The following is a 14899-nucleotide window of genomic DNA, read 5'->3' on the forward strand; positions in this document are numbered from 1 at the left end:
TTGTCATTGTACCTTTTAGAACCATTAACAATTCACTTCAAAAATATTCATAAAACCAATCTTACCTTTAAACGTTAAAAACATTGGACAATAAAAAACATTCAACCCCAAGATTTTACATCGACTTTGGGAGCTTTCAAAATGATGGTTTGGTGGCCTGCTTTGATGGAAATAAGGAAGTGGGAAAGCATAGGAAGAAAGATTGAGAGAAAATTAAGCAGTAGAGAGCGATGGGAAAGCACGTGGAGACATTGGATGCATTCAGGATTGTAGCAAGGATTCACTCTTACTGTCAGCTATAATGATGGCAATGTTCTATTGTTGCTCAACTGTGCTATTGCAGATCTAGCAATGGTGTTTGCAGTGTTGAAGAAAAGAAGGGAAGGAAGAAGAGGAGAGAGAGAAGAAAAAGAAGAGGAAGAATGAAAATGGCATATTTTGAAATTTTAATGAATAGTGATAAATTTGTCTTTTTACATTTAATCTGTTAGACTTAACCTTGGAAAGGTCATAAATACCTCCACCTATAACATCCATACCTGCTCATGAATTGGCATCAATTCCGAGTTGGCACCTACCCAATTGTAGGGTGGAGCTAAAATTTTTGAGGAATAAATTGAACAGTAAAAACCCAATAAATCAAAGAGTCCGAATCTACTCCTCGCACTAACCTCACAGCATGCTCCAATCGTACAACAAGAACATCTCTCGTACTCGTATGTTATTATCTATGGGAGATGTTTCCAATGAGTTCAGATCAGCCCCTCACCAGATTACCCCCCCACAATGTCCCACAGCACATCCCCACAGTGTATTGTCATCATTTGGAGATGTTCACAATATACGGCGGGGATGTGCTGTGGAACATTGTGGGGGGCAATCTTGTAGGGGGCTGATTTGCTCTCGTTTCCAATACATGGTGGAATGTTGATGTGAGGAGTGCTCCCTAAGGAATAGATCCCAATTTTAAATCAAAGGCCTTGTTTTTTATTTGGGTTAAATACTTAAAGTACCCCTATGATTTGCAAATGAAGAAAAAAAATCTTATTGTTTGAAGAATTATTTAAAGTACCCTTTTTTTGGGCAATGGACAAAATACTCTCCTAAGTTAGCATGCCCTACAATACGTTCGCATGTGATGTCACACAATTTATATAATTGCTCTTAATTCCCAAACTACCCTTTTGCGGTCATTTTGCCCTTCATTGTTCTATAAATTTTCAAAATAAAACCCAATAGTTTTCAATCTTGCTGCTCCCCTCTCAATTGTTGAGTCTTATTTTGAATGAATGAGTTTATTTCTCAATTTTCAGAATGATCTCTCTTCTCCAACTCCTTCTTCGCTCTCAATTACATACAACTAATAACTTTTTGGGTAAAATATAAAAAACCTCCTCTAAGGTTTTTGGCAATCATAAAAACCTCCCCTATGGTTTCGTTTTCACAAAAACCTCCCTTATAGTATTGAAAAAACCTACAGTTGCCTTCCTTTTTTATCGTCATGGACAAAAAAATATCGGTCTAATGCATTAGTTTTTCAAAAATACCCATTTTACCCTTAAATCTATCAATTTACATAAAAATTTACTAAAATACTCCTAAAAGAATTTTTCACTTTTAATTAGAAAAAATCTCTAAGTTAGATAGATTGATTGATTTAAAAGAATAAAAAGTAACTTTACTCTATAAAAATGCTAGGTCTAGTGAAATTTAGAAGGACAAATTTGGCATTTTAAATTACATTGAAAGATTCCCTAATAAGTTGTAAGGGTAATTTTGTAACTTTGAAGTATTCATTAGTGGAACAAAGGCACAAGGGAGGTAACTACAAGTTTTTGGTAAACTATAGAGGAGGTTTTTATGAAAGTGAAACACAGGAAAGTTTTTATTATTGTTAGAAACTTCATGGGAGGTTTTTATATTTTACCCTAAGCAAATAAACTCATTCATTCATTTTCCCAGCGAAAATATCATATATGTTTGGCATCCGTGCTGCATGGTCTCTAATTGGGATTTAGAGACCACTAGGACACTTTTCCAACCTCATCAACCCGATTTAGGAAGATTATCATTTAGAAAAGAGACATGGTCTCTAAATCCCAAACCACCAAAGAGTTTATTTTGACTTAGGTTTCTCCAACTAACCCAGTTAACCCCTTTCCTTGTCCCACCAAAAATCCTTATGCATCTTCTTTAGTTTCTTACACACCCTACTTGGCAACTTGAAGTAATGCATGCTATAGACAGTGATTGCATTGAGAACAACTTTTATCAACACCTCCTTCCTGTTGGGCTCAACCACTTATTCTTCTAGTTTGAGACCTTTCTCTCCGCTTTGTCAATTAGGAATTCAAACATTCTATATTTTGATCAACAAAAGTGGGAGGGCTGACCCAAATAAACAAAGGTTTTTCTGTTCTCTGGATTTTGCATGCTTCTATCCAATAGCTTTTGAATCCTATAGTGAACATTTTTACTAAGAGTAGCTTTAGATATGTTTAGATTCACCTGATGTCCTGAAGCTTGCTCATAAGCTCTAATTGCCTCCAAAACCCTCTGACCTTCAACTGGATCAGCTTTGGTAAAGATGAAACTGTTATATGCAAAAAAGAGATTGTTGGACATCTACTGTTAAGCTTGAAACCAAAAATTTTTCTTTTCTTGCACCGTCTTTAAAAACATCCTAGAGAGCACATCTGAGCAAAGGAGAAAAAGGTGAGGGGATATTGAGTTACCCTGTCTGAGGCCTCTAAAAGGGAAGATTTTCCCACTGGGAGAGCCATTGACCAAGATTTGATAAAAGACTGAGATTACACACTCCATTGACCAAGATTTAAGGCCATTATTCATTTTTTGTTACTTTTGTTTTCTTCAAGTGGTGGAAAATCTCATGAGCTATTAGGATGTTATCTCCAATGGACCTCCATTCTTTAAAAGCACTAGGATTTTGAGAGATCAATTTTGCAAATTTTGACTTCAATCTATTGGCCAATACTTTTGCTATGATTTTATAGATTGTATTACAAAGACTGATTGGCCTGAATTGACTTGGTTTCTGGATGGTCAATCTTAAGAAAATTGAACTTAACCTGATCGCTTGGAGAGACAGGAGCAAACTCTGAATATCAAGGACCAAACAATCTCCTTGGCATCAGTCTCAATGCACACTCGCTTGGATCCCAAAGAGATCAATTCAGAACTTCACAAGTTTTGGATCAGCCCATGGCTGCCTCTTTTGAACTTGTGCACATAGGTCACCAACATTTGTTCTATAACGTTGATCCAATATGGCATTTTTTGTTCATCTCCACAACCTCAGCAAATGTACGTTCAATTGTTCATCTAACACACTTAACACTTACCTACACTACACCACAAGTTACTCCAAAATCATTCAATTGAAATTACTCTCGACCAACGCATTGCACTTGTAAAAAATAAGAAACCTGCGAGCTGAGCTGGGGTTTTTATCTTCAATGAGACCACGTATTCAAGCAATGTGGGCCGATGTACAAGTGCATCGTGTATAAAAGATTTCCAATAGCCCTGCTATACCCATCAGTAACACCAGCCTCGTGAATGGAAAGAACGGTGTGATGTCCGTCCGGTAGAGGGGTTTGATTTGGGCTAATGGGAATCGGTACGATGGCCGAAGGGAAATGAGGTTTCACGTGGCCGGACGGGAGCTGCTATGTGGGTAGTTGGGGTAAGGATCTCAAAAAGCAGCAGCTCAATGGTACGTTTTATCCCGACAGCGTTAAGGATCAGAGTTGTAATCAGAGGAGTCCATTGGTTGTTGGCAAGTATGGCATCCACGAAGAGGTCTTCGGTCGATGTATGGTGCAAGGGGGGAACTTGGCCGAGAGGAATTTCCCTTGGATTTACATTTGGGAATCAGATGGGGAAGTTGGTGATATCATCGATCATGTGGAGGCCTCGATGTTCTAACGAGACGGAACGAATTTGGATCAGGGAGTGGATGCCTTGCGGCGGAGGAGTCTGTGTTGTTTCACCGGTGAGGTTAAGAAACCCGGGAAGACGATACCGAAGGGACATAAGAACTACGATTTGATGCTTAATCTCCAACTGGGTATCAGGTAGCTTGTCGAATGAATAGTCTAGGGCTTGTTCCCCTTTCCTCTCGGAAAAAATCCCCCTCCGCCACTCCCCTTCCTACATACACCCTCCAGAGTCCAGACGGCGAACTCTCCGCTCGCCAGGATTTGCAGCGGCCACCTTCTCGGCTTCTCCAGTGTATGGAATGATGGAAGCAAATTAATTTATAAGGGCAAAACAGACATTTTTCCATTATTCAAACGGTAACTTGGAGCCGAAATTTTTTTATGGGTTCAGTTTGAAAAGCGTTCACCCGAATCCGAATAGTTGGACAGTTCCTTGATTAGTTAGGAAGGCATAATACTACGACTTCACACCCTCGACCCGATAATTTCAATACTCACCCGATTGCAGTTCGGCTTCGCCATGCCTATGACCGATGGATTTCGCTATTTCCTTTTTCCCAACTGTGAGAGAAGAGAATGAGTTCCTTCTGAAACAAGTAGGCAAAACAGAAAAGCTCCAAGAGACATGAGATGCAGATGCTTGCTCATCAAGAGGAATCAGTATTGCTGGCAGCACAAAGACACTTCATGTTGACAATCGTATTTCTCCCTTCGTTATTACCATCGGATCGCCAATGATCTCATTATTTTTTTCTCTCTCTTGTTCAGTTAGTTTCCCTAAAACTTGAACGTCGAGATGTTACTTAGTTCACTTCGGTATTTATTCTTGGTTACTCTTACACAAACTGCGATTTTGAATCTGTTTATATGGAGAGCTATTTAGGTTGATTGTTGAATGAGGGAGGTGAATCCATTATGTTATGCAAATAGGTTGTTCATTTATGGTATAGAATTCTATAATTTGTTTGCTTGTTCTGGGAAGGGTATCCGAATAAGGCTAAAAATCTTATTCCAGTAGTAATATAAGAAGGTGGAAGAGATGCTTATCGTTCCCATTGGACAATCATGACTCCAATTGATCAATGAATATCTCATAGAAGTGTCGATTGGTTTTCTTTATGATGTATTTCGGTGAATTATAGGTAATAATTCTTGATAATATGCAAGGCATCTTAGTTATTTTAGTATCATCTTGAGTTCTTGATTGCAATTTTGCCTTACCACATTTAACACCAGATGCAAGAGATGAACATTGAATCTAGTGGAGTGGTGAATTTCCTTGTAGTTAAGCGATGGCAGATACTGAATGCATATCAATGCTCTTCAAGGAGTTTCTGTCACTTGGTTCTTTTCCCTAGTAATCATCCACATGACATTGTTGCTCCCAATCAAACAGTTTTGTGCCTAAATGGACTGTAATCCTTGGATTGCATGCATAGTTTGGTATTTTATATTTCTAAACAATTTCCATTATCAGGGAGCAGATTTTATAAAATCAGGAGTGGAAAATAGGGAAGAACTAACATTAATGATCAAGAAGGTCACCTGAACCTGGCCATTTTTTTTTATATCTTGGATCAATTATTATTAAACAATGCAAGATTGATGATGCTGGTGCATGTGGAACTTGGATAAGGTGAATGATGTAGGGAATTCTTATTACCAATGCATACCAATTGAAACTGCAAAAAAAATGTAATGATACAACATAATGCCAGCCATGAATTAAGATGGGCACGTGAAAAGAATGGGAATGATAGGAGGAGGTTGGTGAACACTTCCCCTGTTCGATGCATAAACAGGGAGGTGACCATGGGTATCTTTTAAGAAGTGACTATAGAAATATGTGGAAAGACCAAAAGTATCATGGTGCAAAGTAGTGTAATGCAAATTGAGACTTGAAAATCATGAAAGATAATATTTTTAAGGAATTGTGGGGATAGGAATTGAATGGCTTAACAACTTCATTCAAAAAATCCATATTTATATTGGGATTTTTTATGACTTTTTTTTTGTATTGCGATTTGGAAAAGGAAACTATGACTTTTCTGTCACTTTCAAGAAAGGGAAAGTTTGTTGGTCTTCTGTTCCTTTGGCAATTCTCTGGGTTTTGTGGTGCGAAAGGAATAGTAGAATTTTTGAGCATGTTATTTCATCTGAAGCTGAAGTCATCAATCATGCTCTAGGTGTCATAAGGAACTGGTTGTCTGTAATTCATGTTTTCAAAGATAATATATTGGATGGCTCTTTTTTGTAAGTGGACATTTTTTGAGGTCCTCTTGACTTGTACAATCTCTCTTTGTACAATGGACCCTTTACTTATACTTATTTTAATACAGTTATACTTAACCTTTCTCTCAAAAAAAAAAAAAAAAGAATTGGGAGGACACTTGATGCAGATATGCTTTATTCATAACTACTCAACCAGAAGTTTAGACTAGAATGTGTACAGTGTACTTTTGGTTAAGTGCTATGAAAGGATATCATTATCCAATGTTAGTCCTGGCTCTATCCAGGGTTGGGAGGGATGGATTGGATAAGGACCTAACTTTTGGCATTTTTTGCACAATGTGCCACTTCAGGTTCAAAACACGTTCTCATGCTTGTCAACCGGATATCTTTACCTTTATGATTCCAGAAAGGTGTTTTAATTTTTCTGAAGTTGGATTTTTCTTTCTTAAAGCTTCCTGGTTCCTTTCATTTCTGATGGATGGTCGGAGCTTGTTACTTATTTCATTTGAAACCTTCTTTTTGAAACCTTCTTTAGAAAGAAGGGAAATGGGGAGAACAGGAAAAATCTTTGAATATAAGACACCCCCAGAGTGGGCTACTGTCTTTTTCCACTCTTTTAGGTTGTATCAGTAAGGAGTTGAATGAGACATCCTAATCTGAATTTCAATCTTGTTAGTTGCATCCTTTTATAAGGGGTGATGGTGTACACTGTACAGTTTTGTGGTCTGACTGGATTTATCACATCTATTATGTTTATAACTAAATTCTGTCAACATTGGAGAAGACTCCTAATTGTTGCCCCTGCCTTTCTTTCCATAAGTGAAATTCTTATTACTATATAAAAATAAAAAAAAAAGAAAGTAGGAAGGATAATATTACAACTGGATATATTTGTGGGGATGCTTTGATTTGTTCCAGTTTATTGGAAACCAATCTGTGCTCTAAGACATGTCTGGTGCAGTAGAAGTCATAAAAGGAAACATATTGTAGCAGTGGAAAAAACTCATTAGTAGAAAAAACAGTCATGGATGAAGTAAATTGATAGATTGATAAAAAAAAATGAAGTAAATTGATAGAACATATTTTTAATGCCTTATCTCAAATGGCCGGGATATGCTATAGTTGAGTTGTATAAAATATAATTGTGTTTGGAAGGGCTTTTGAGAAAATATCTTTCAAAGTGCATATGTGGTTTAGATCTTTTTGTCTTTCAAAGATCTAGATAAAGTTTGGCAAGCTCATATAGTAATTTCTATTCAAAAGATCCTGCAGGAAGCACACAAGCTTAGGAAATTGCTTGAATGTGACCCATTTGAATCCTAATAATATTTTATATATATCATATTTACATATTTACCCACATATTTATTGAGCTCTTAATATCTTATGAGTTATGAGTATATATATATACATACATGCATAAAAAAGGCCATTATGTTGGTTCTAGCTATTTGGGGTCTTGGGAGGGGTTGAACCGGATACAGTCCTAACCTTTGGCATGTTTTTTGGGCACAAATTGGTCGTTCTCAGACTTGAACCCACATTATCAGAATAGACAGCCCAAGATTTTACCATTACACCAAGTAACAGTCTATTTTTTTTTTTTTCATATCTTAAGATTTAAGAATTAGAAAATCTGAATACAGATCAGGTTTATATCTGGATGCAAGTAGATGCATATGCAGGTTAAAGGGTTGGGTCTGGGATAGGTTATATTAAATTGGGCCAGATATGAATCATGCTCTCTGGATCTGATATGGCCCTTTTTTGGATTCAGGTCCAGTAAGGTTAGATCCACTCCAGATCTGACCTGTTGCATGCCTTACCTACCATATGAATAAGGTTAATGTTATTTTTTTGCTTTAGGTTGGTTAAATCCATGCTGAACAGAAAGAAGTTTCATTACAATGGTTTGTAAATCTCAACCTGTAATTTTCCATTGGTGTGTTTATCCGGTCTTTTTATTTTACTCCTATGAATAGAGCCACTCATCTAATTTGTTTCCGTCACCATTCTTGTTCAGGTATGCAGACTGACATCTTCCAAGAAGAGAAAAATATAATAGATCTATATGTTATGCTTCTGAGGTTTTCAAGGTTAGTAAAAGGATGCAGATGGCACAAATTTTAGATGGGGAGATTGGATTCATTATTTGGAATATTTTACATTTTCTTTATCTATTAAGTCCAAACCAATAATCCTAATGTGCTTTTATGTTCTCCAGTCTGATTACATAAACTATGTCATGCCATAGAGATTTCAAGGTGTCAGTACAAAGTAAAAAATTCTTTTCAGGTGTTACTACCATTTTTATACTTGTGAGAAAAAGTTTTTTTAATTAAGTGTTTTTTTTTTTCTTTTATATTTTTGATTCTCTTCATTATAAATTATTGAGTGCTTTGAGTGAATTGGAGGAACTGAATCAAGTAACTAGGTTTCATCAAAATGATGTTTTTGATTGTGACTTCCTGTCAATAATAAGATTCCAACAAATTATGAAATCACAAAGATATGAGTAGAGCTTTGTTGTTCCATTGCAAACTCAATATTCCATTTTTATGAGAAATTTATAGACACAATGTTGACATAAAAAACAGTTACATAATTGCAATCTCTAGTTCTGGCCATGATTATTCTGTTTCTTTCCGAGTTATTTAAAGTACTTCTTTTACATTTATCAGATGCAGAGGCTTGTTGGACAAGAAAACCTGAATCAGGATTCAAGGACTCACCAAATCTTACATGAAAGGTCCGTGGTAGATCAATTTTACAAATTGTAAGTATTCCATTTTACTATTAAAAGAACTCAGGTCAATCATTGCCCTCTGAATATAGATAGAGATGGCCTGGTTTTGACTTTTGACACATGCACAGGTCAATCTTGCTTCTTGTTGTTAAAAATCCTAGCATTTCCTTCTTTTCAAATGCTCCATAAGATAGCTACTCTTATAGACTTATACATCTGCACTTGATTTTTTTACTCTTCTGGAGTGGAGCTAAAGTAAATTGGATTGAAACAATTCCATGATTTCATTTAGAGGTGATCAGGAACTCCATAAAGAGGAACTGGTTGGATCCATATGTCTGTATTATAAGTGCAAAGAGTAATAGATGATTGGCATTCTCACTGTTATTTAAGCAGAAAATATGCATGAGGCAAGAGAATCAAAGTTTCCGTCTCCATTGGAACATCTAACATCCGTTTTTTTTAGAATGATCTTTATGGTGAAATTTGCTGATTTTGTTTTGTCATTGAGGACCTTGGAGGAATCATTTTGGATGATCCAGTTATAGGTTGATAGATGATTGTGGGATACTCTCTTAGAAGACAATAAAGAATGGTGATTGACATGTACTAGAGCAAGAAAGTTGAATTTTGATGGTTGCAGCTTAGGCAATCCAGGTACTTTGGACATTGAAGGGATAATAGGAAATGACAGGGAAACATTCAATTTAGTTTCTCTGGGTCCATTGTTGTTGAAAACTCACTAAAAGGCAGAAAAGTTAGCTCTACTACGAGGGCTAAAGTTGGTTTCAGCAGCTGGCTAGAATGATTTACAAGTGGAAGGAGGCTGTCAAGTGGTTAGATAAGAAAAGGCTCTAACTGCTAACCTGAATTGCTTGTTCGGGTGGATCCCTAGAGCTAAAAATACTTTGCCAGATTCTCTAGTTTGAACAGGGGTAACAACAGACAGTTTTGTATGAGGTAATCCATGACAAGGAGCAGATTTGTAAAGAGCTTTTATTTTGAAACGACAGGAGTAGTTTATATTTACTGCTTTCTCTATTTGTACCCTGCTATCATCCTTATCTGATTCATTTACGAAATTCTCTTGCCTGTTGCTTATTAAGAAAAAAACTAAACCATTTTAAATTTGTAAATAGACTTGAATCTCTTAACTAAACCATTTTAAACTTGAAATAGTCTTTCACAACCAGCACGGACTAAGAAAAAAACCAAGTCATTTCAAACTCGGAATTAGACTTGAATCTTTTAACTAAACCATTTTAAACTTGAAATTTTCTTTCACAACCAGCATAAACCAAGAAACTCCTTGGAAACTGATGAATTATGAAGATGTCAATAAACTCTTCTTAAAATCCCAACACCTGATATCAACAAATGGTGCTTGTACAATTATGATATTGAATTTAAACTGGAGCATGTTACATACTTCCTTACTTTTCTTTTCAGACCATATTCTCCATAGGATAGCTTCCCTTGTGCACCTCCACATGATTTTAAGGGCCAATTTATTTGTTTCAAAGAGATCTGTTTATCAACAAAAGGTACCAAAGCTCCAAAAAGAGGGAAATCGTTTCCTTATACTTGTAGTATAAGAACAAGACAGGAAAAGGTGGTTGGCATCAAGGATGAACACATGAGGAGAGAGATGCAATGTTTTTTGTTGCTCTATGCTTGAGCATCTCACTTGTATTGATGATTTTCAAAATGGTTTTCCGAAAGGATTTGACTTTTATAGGGGTAGGACCCAAGGTTCAAAGTATCGTTACGTATCGGCTGATACATATCATATTGGGAGCACCCCGATACACCCTCTGTCAGTTTTGACCGGTTCAGGGGGTAGAGGAACCTTAAACCGCCACCCTGAACCGGATTTGAAAAAAAGTTAAAAAATGTAAAAAAAAAGTACCAATACTGCCTGATATGCCCCTATCGGCGTATCGGGCGCATCGATATTTAGAACCTTGGTAGGACCATTCAAAGAACCTTAATCTGGAAAGGAACTGGGGAAGGGAAAGATACCAAGGCTTTTCTAAAAAAAAGAGCAAGAAAAAAAAATGAAAGCTAAGGACTCTATGGCCAAAATCGTGGATTCTGCTCCTTCCAGAAGAAATAGTATACCCTCAAGAGAGTTTAAAAGACATAACGCTTTTTTTCACTCTCAAAATCTCTAAGACCCCTTCTAAAGCCAAGATCCCAAGCAATATTGGAAAAGATGGAGTCTAAGTCCGAAATTGTTTTGTTTTTATGCAAAAGAAATGGAATAAAGTATGGAGATATAAGATGCACAATAGTCTACCTCCAAACCACTGATCCTCCCAAGTTTTACATTTTAGCTTGAAACCAAGTCATACTTTATACACTCAAGAAGGGCATCATCTATAACCTTCCAATGGCAATGCAGCGTTACCATCAATGCTAAGCCCGAGTCCCAACTATTCCATAAGGAATGTTGAAGAGATTGTGGCTCCATAAGCGATCTCCAGAACCATTTGCCAAGAAAAGCAAGATTCTTATCCCTTCACCCTTCCCAATTTCAAGCTCTGTCAACCGCAATCCACATGGTGCCTGGTTGACACTTTCTGCTGTTTTCTTGTTTGAGTGAAAGTCAGAAATACTGACAAATAGAAACAAGCTCCCTCTTTCCTGCTTTATTCTACTTTCTGAGTCCATATTATGAGTGATAAACATATAAGTGGTTAAATGTTTCTCAAGGTACTTATTGTTCCCCATTCATGTGCTAAGGATCCTTGTTAGTTGTTAACATGTTTGCTTAATTCATTCAGCCACTATTTCATGACACTGATTTTCTTTTGAACCTGTAGACTTTATTCAAATGATTAATAATTTTTCATGTTTCATGTAATGGTCAGACACATACTTCACAGTCTTGTTTTACGCCATCAATTGATCTTCACAGTCATTAATCATAGCAGGTGAACACCTTGTCATGTTCCCCATTAAACACATTGGTTTACATTTAAGATTTCCCACAACTTTGCTCTATATTGTGTTAAATTGCTGAAATTTTTTTTGCCTTATATTTCAACACATCTTACCGGGTTATGTTACCTGAAGCTATTGCATTTGTCATGGCTCCCAGAGATGCATCAAGGTGAGGAAGTCGTCTGCCATATGGTAAAAGGAGTTTGTACTAGACCTGTTCATGGGCCGGGTAGCCCGATGGCCTGGCCCGCACCCCAGTTGGGCTTGGTCATGTAATTAGTCCGCAGGCCTGACCTCGGGCCTAACACAGTAAGCCCGACTGTGTTACGGGCCGGGCTCAGGATTTGTCAAAAAAGCCCGGCCCGAGCCCGACTCAGCATTATATATTTTATAAAATATATAAATATTATAATATTTATTGAAATATATATATATATATATATTTATAATTTAATATATACATTTTTTTTATTTTTTTCTTTATAATTTCTCTCTCACTCTCTCTCTCTCTCTCTCTCTATTCAGCCACTTCAGCAGTAGTAACAACATGGGATAAATTTCGGGCTCGGGCCCAGGCCTGGGCTTCGGGCTTTTTATGAGGGCCGGGCTCGGGCCCAAGTTGTAGGCCCGTTGGTCGGGCCGGGCTCGGGCTCAGGCCTTAGAAAAATCTGTTAAAGAGTGAAAGCCCGGCCCATGAACAGGTCTAGTTTGTACCATGGACCCTTTCTGAGTAATAGGTAGTTTCTTTACAAGTATACAACCCATGGTATCTTCCAGTTGCCAAGGTGGCATGTCGGTCATAAGACAATGCCAGCAGCATGGCTTCCATCTACACAAGCCCTCCTGGCGGCCAGCCAATTTATGAGCATTGTACAGATGTATACATTATTCCCAATCGAAATTTTGATGATTGATATCCAGTAATCGCAATCCATTGAACGTAAGCAGACTCATTTGTAGAAAGGGAAACAACTTGGAAACTGGAATGTTTATATATTCTTATGAGTTATGAATCGGTTTTCCATGTAAAGAACTGCCTAATTCTCTAGACTTTTTGCCGATTTTTTTTTTTTAATCACAAGTAAATTCATCATTCAATTCATGGATCCTTTCATTTCACTTCTTTACCTTTTTATTATCAGAATCATGTATTGTTTACATCACACGTTATGTTGTTGTCCTTTGTCATTTTATATATAGATGAATTTTCATTTAATTCATGTACAACCAAGATGTTTGTTTAAACCAGGATCATATCAAAGTCAGTTTTCATTTTCTGATGGTTCAAACTGTCAAGTGGTGGACCACTATACTCGGCTAACCATATGTATTGATCAGTAAGATGTCATAGGCTGCTTTGTTTTTGGGTGATCGGCCTTGTGGTATGTTCAAAAGATGGCCTACAGGTTGGTGTGGATCGCTGAGTGCCATATGGTAAGAGACATTATTCTCGATACCTTTTCTAACTTGGCTCTGTGTGTTTTCTTTGAAGGGCAGTTCTATGCGAGGTTGGTATAGATATCTCCATGTGGATTAGCATGAATTTTTATTGACAAAAGTGCCCTTGATGCATTATTTTCTTTTTCCTTGTCTATTGGCGAATAAGCCCTTAAATCGCAGGCACCTAGAGGCTTGGTATTCCCCACCTCCGAAAAGCATGGTGAGTGGGTGTGAAGTGTCGCATTGTGTATTTCAACACTCGTTTGAAATTATAGAGATGAAAGTGAAGCTGATAATAAAAAGATAACTTGGAAAGGAAGAGTGAGAACAAAGTTACTTCTTTCAAAAAAAAGAGAACAAAAGTCACTCATACTGCAAAGGCCAAAAGCAAAGATGAACTATTCCTCAAGGCCTCAACCGAATCTACAAGGATATGGAAACTTTATTGGATGCTTTAGACACTTTTGTGTTTCATGGTTTTCTTTTGAGGTTGCTAGAACACTTCATTAAAGTAATAGTGATCTGGGCTTCTACTTTTTATGTGTTTTTTTTCCTTGTAATAGGATTGTTTTGGGTAATTAATTTTTAGTTTATGTTTACTTTTCTTAGTATGACAGTGTGTAGAGCTGTTCACATAGGCCGGGCCGGACTTTGCCTCTACATTAACAAAATATGTTCATGCCCGAGCCCTGCCAGAAATTTGAAAAGAAAAAAAGAAAATTCCTTTTTAATTCAATTAAAAACTAATTTATTTATATTAAAAGACCTCAAAACTTAAAAAAATGAAAGATCTCATTATTACTTGAAAAAAGAGAAGAAAAATATATTATATATATATATATGTTTTTTTATTATATAAAATATATTTTTATTATATAATACATTATCAAGTCAGGCTCGGGTTTGGGTTGGGCTTTTTTGAAAAAGCCCAAGCCCACAGGTCTGAAAATCTGTTCAAGTCCGATTTAGATCGAGCTAACCCATCGGGCTACCCGGCTCATGAACAGGTCTAATAGTATATTGTTCTAATTGGCCAAATAACATTAGGGAGCTGTTTTTGAGATGGGCCCTCTTGAGAAAATGGCAAAACATTTATTTTGGCTTTTTTTTTTGCTGTTTTTTAAGAAAAGGACCAACCAAACATCATATATCGATGAGTATTTTGCCGTGTTCTCAAAATTTGATGTTTACTTCAATGTGGTACCGTTTTTTCACTTTTTCAGGAAACTGCAACGGAACCAAACACCACCTAGAAATCTTCCTTTAGTTGTACTTTGTGCAATCCAGGCTCCATCCATCGACTCGCACCTCTAGTTCTAGCCTTTATTTTAGAAGTTAGAAAGATCGTTTATTCCCCAATAATCTATCGAGCCTTTGAGTAATTACATGGAAAACCATCACAACTCATTTCCTTTGTCGTTTCTTCTAAGACCCAAGACGTCAAGCATAGGATAGCTGAGACTAAAGTAAGCTTGGCTGACAAATAATGGAAGTAGGCATGCAGCCTTTGAAATCTCCTTCATGGAACGGTCGTCCGTCGTCCACTAGTTCCCACTCTGCTTCAGCTATGAAC

At 36.9% G+C, this 14899-nt stretch overlaps 1 long non-coding RNA gene across 2 annotated transcripts; it reads left to right on the forward strand.

The window, feature by feature from the left end:
• Positions 1-3162: 3162 nt before the first annotated feature.
• On the forward strand, positions 3163-13866 carry LOC104602916 (uncharacterized). Of its 2 annotated transcripts, XR_016085229.1 has the most exons (4): positions 3163-8104; positions 8218-8290; positions 8876-8970; positions 11814-13866. It is a non-coding gene; the product is annotated as an uncharacterized LOC104602916 (long non-coding RNA). The 2 variants fall into 2 exon arrangements; XR_736128.3 differs by having other exon boundaries at positions 3186-8290.
• Positions 13867-14899: the final 1033 nt, after the last annotated feature.

This window comes from Nelumbo nucifera, chromosome 4 (assembly GCF_055504915.1).
Source record: "Nelumbo nucifera cultivar China Antique chromosome 4, China Antique-T2T, whole genome shotgun sequence".
Lineage (NCBI taxonomy): Eukaryota > Viridiplantae > Streptophyta > Magnoliopsida > Proteales > Nelumbonaceae > Nelumbo > Nelumbo nucifera.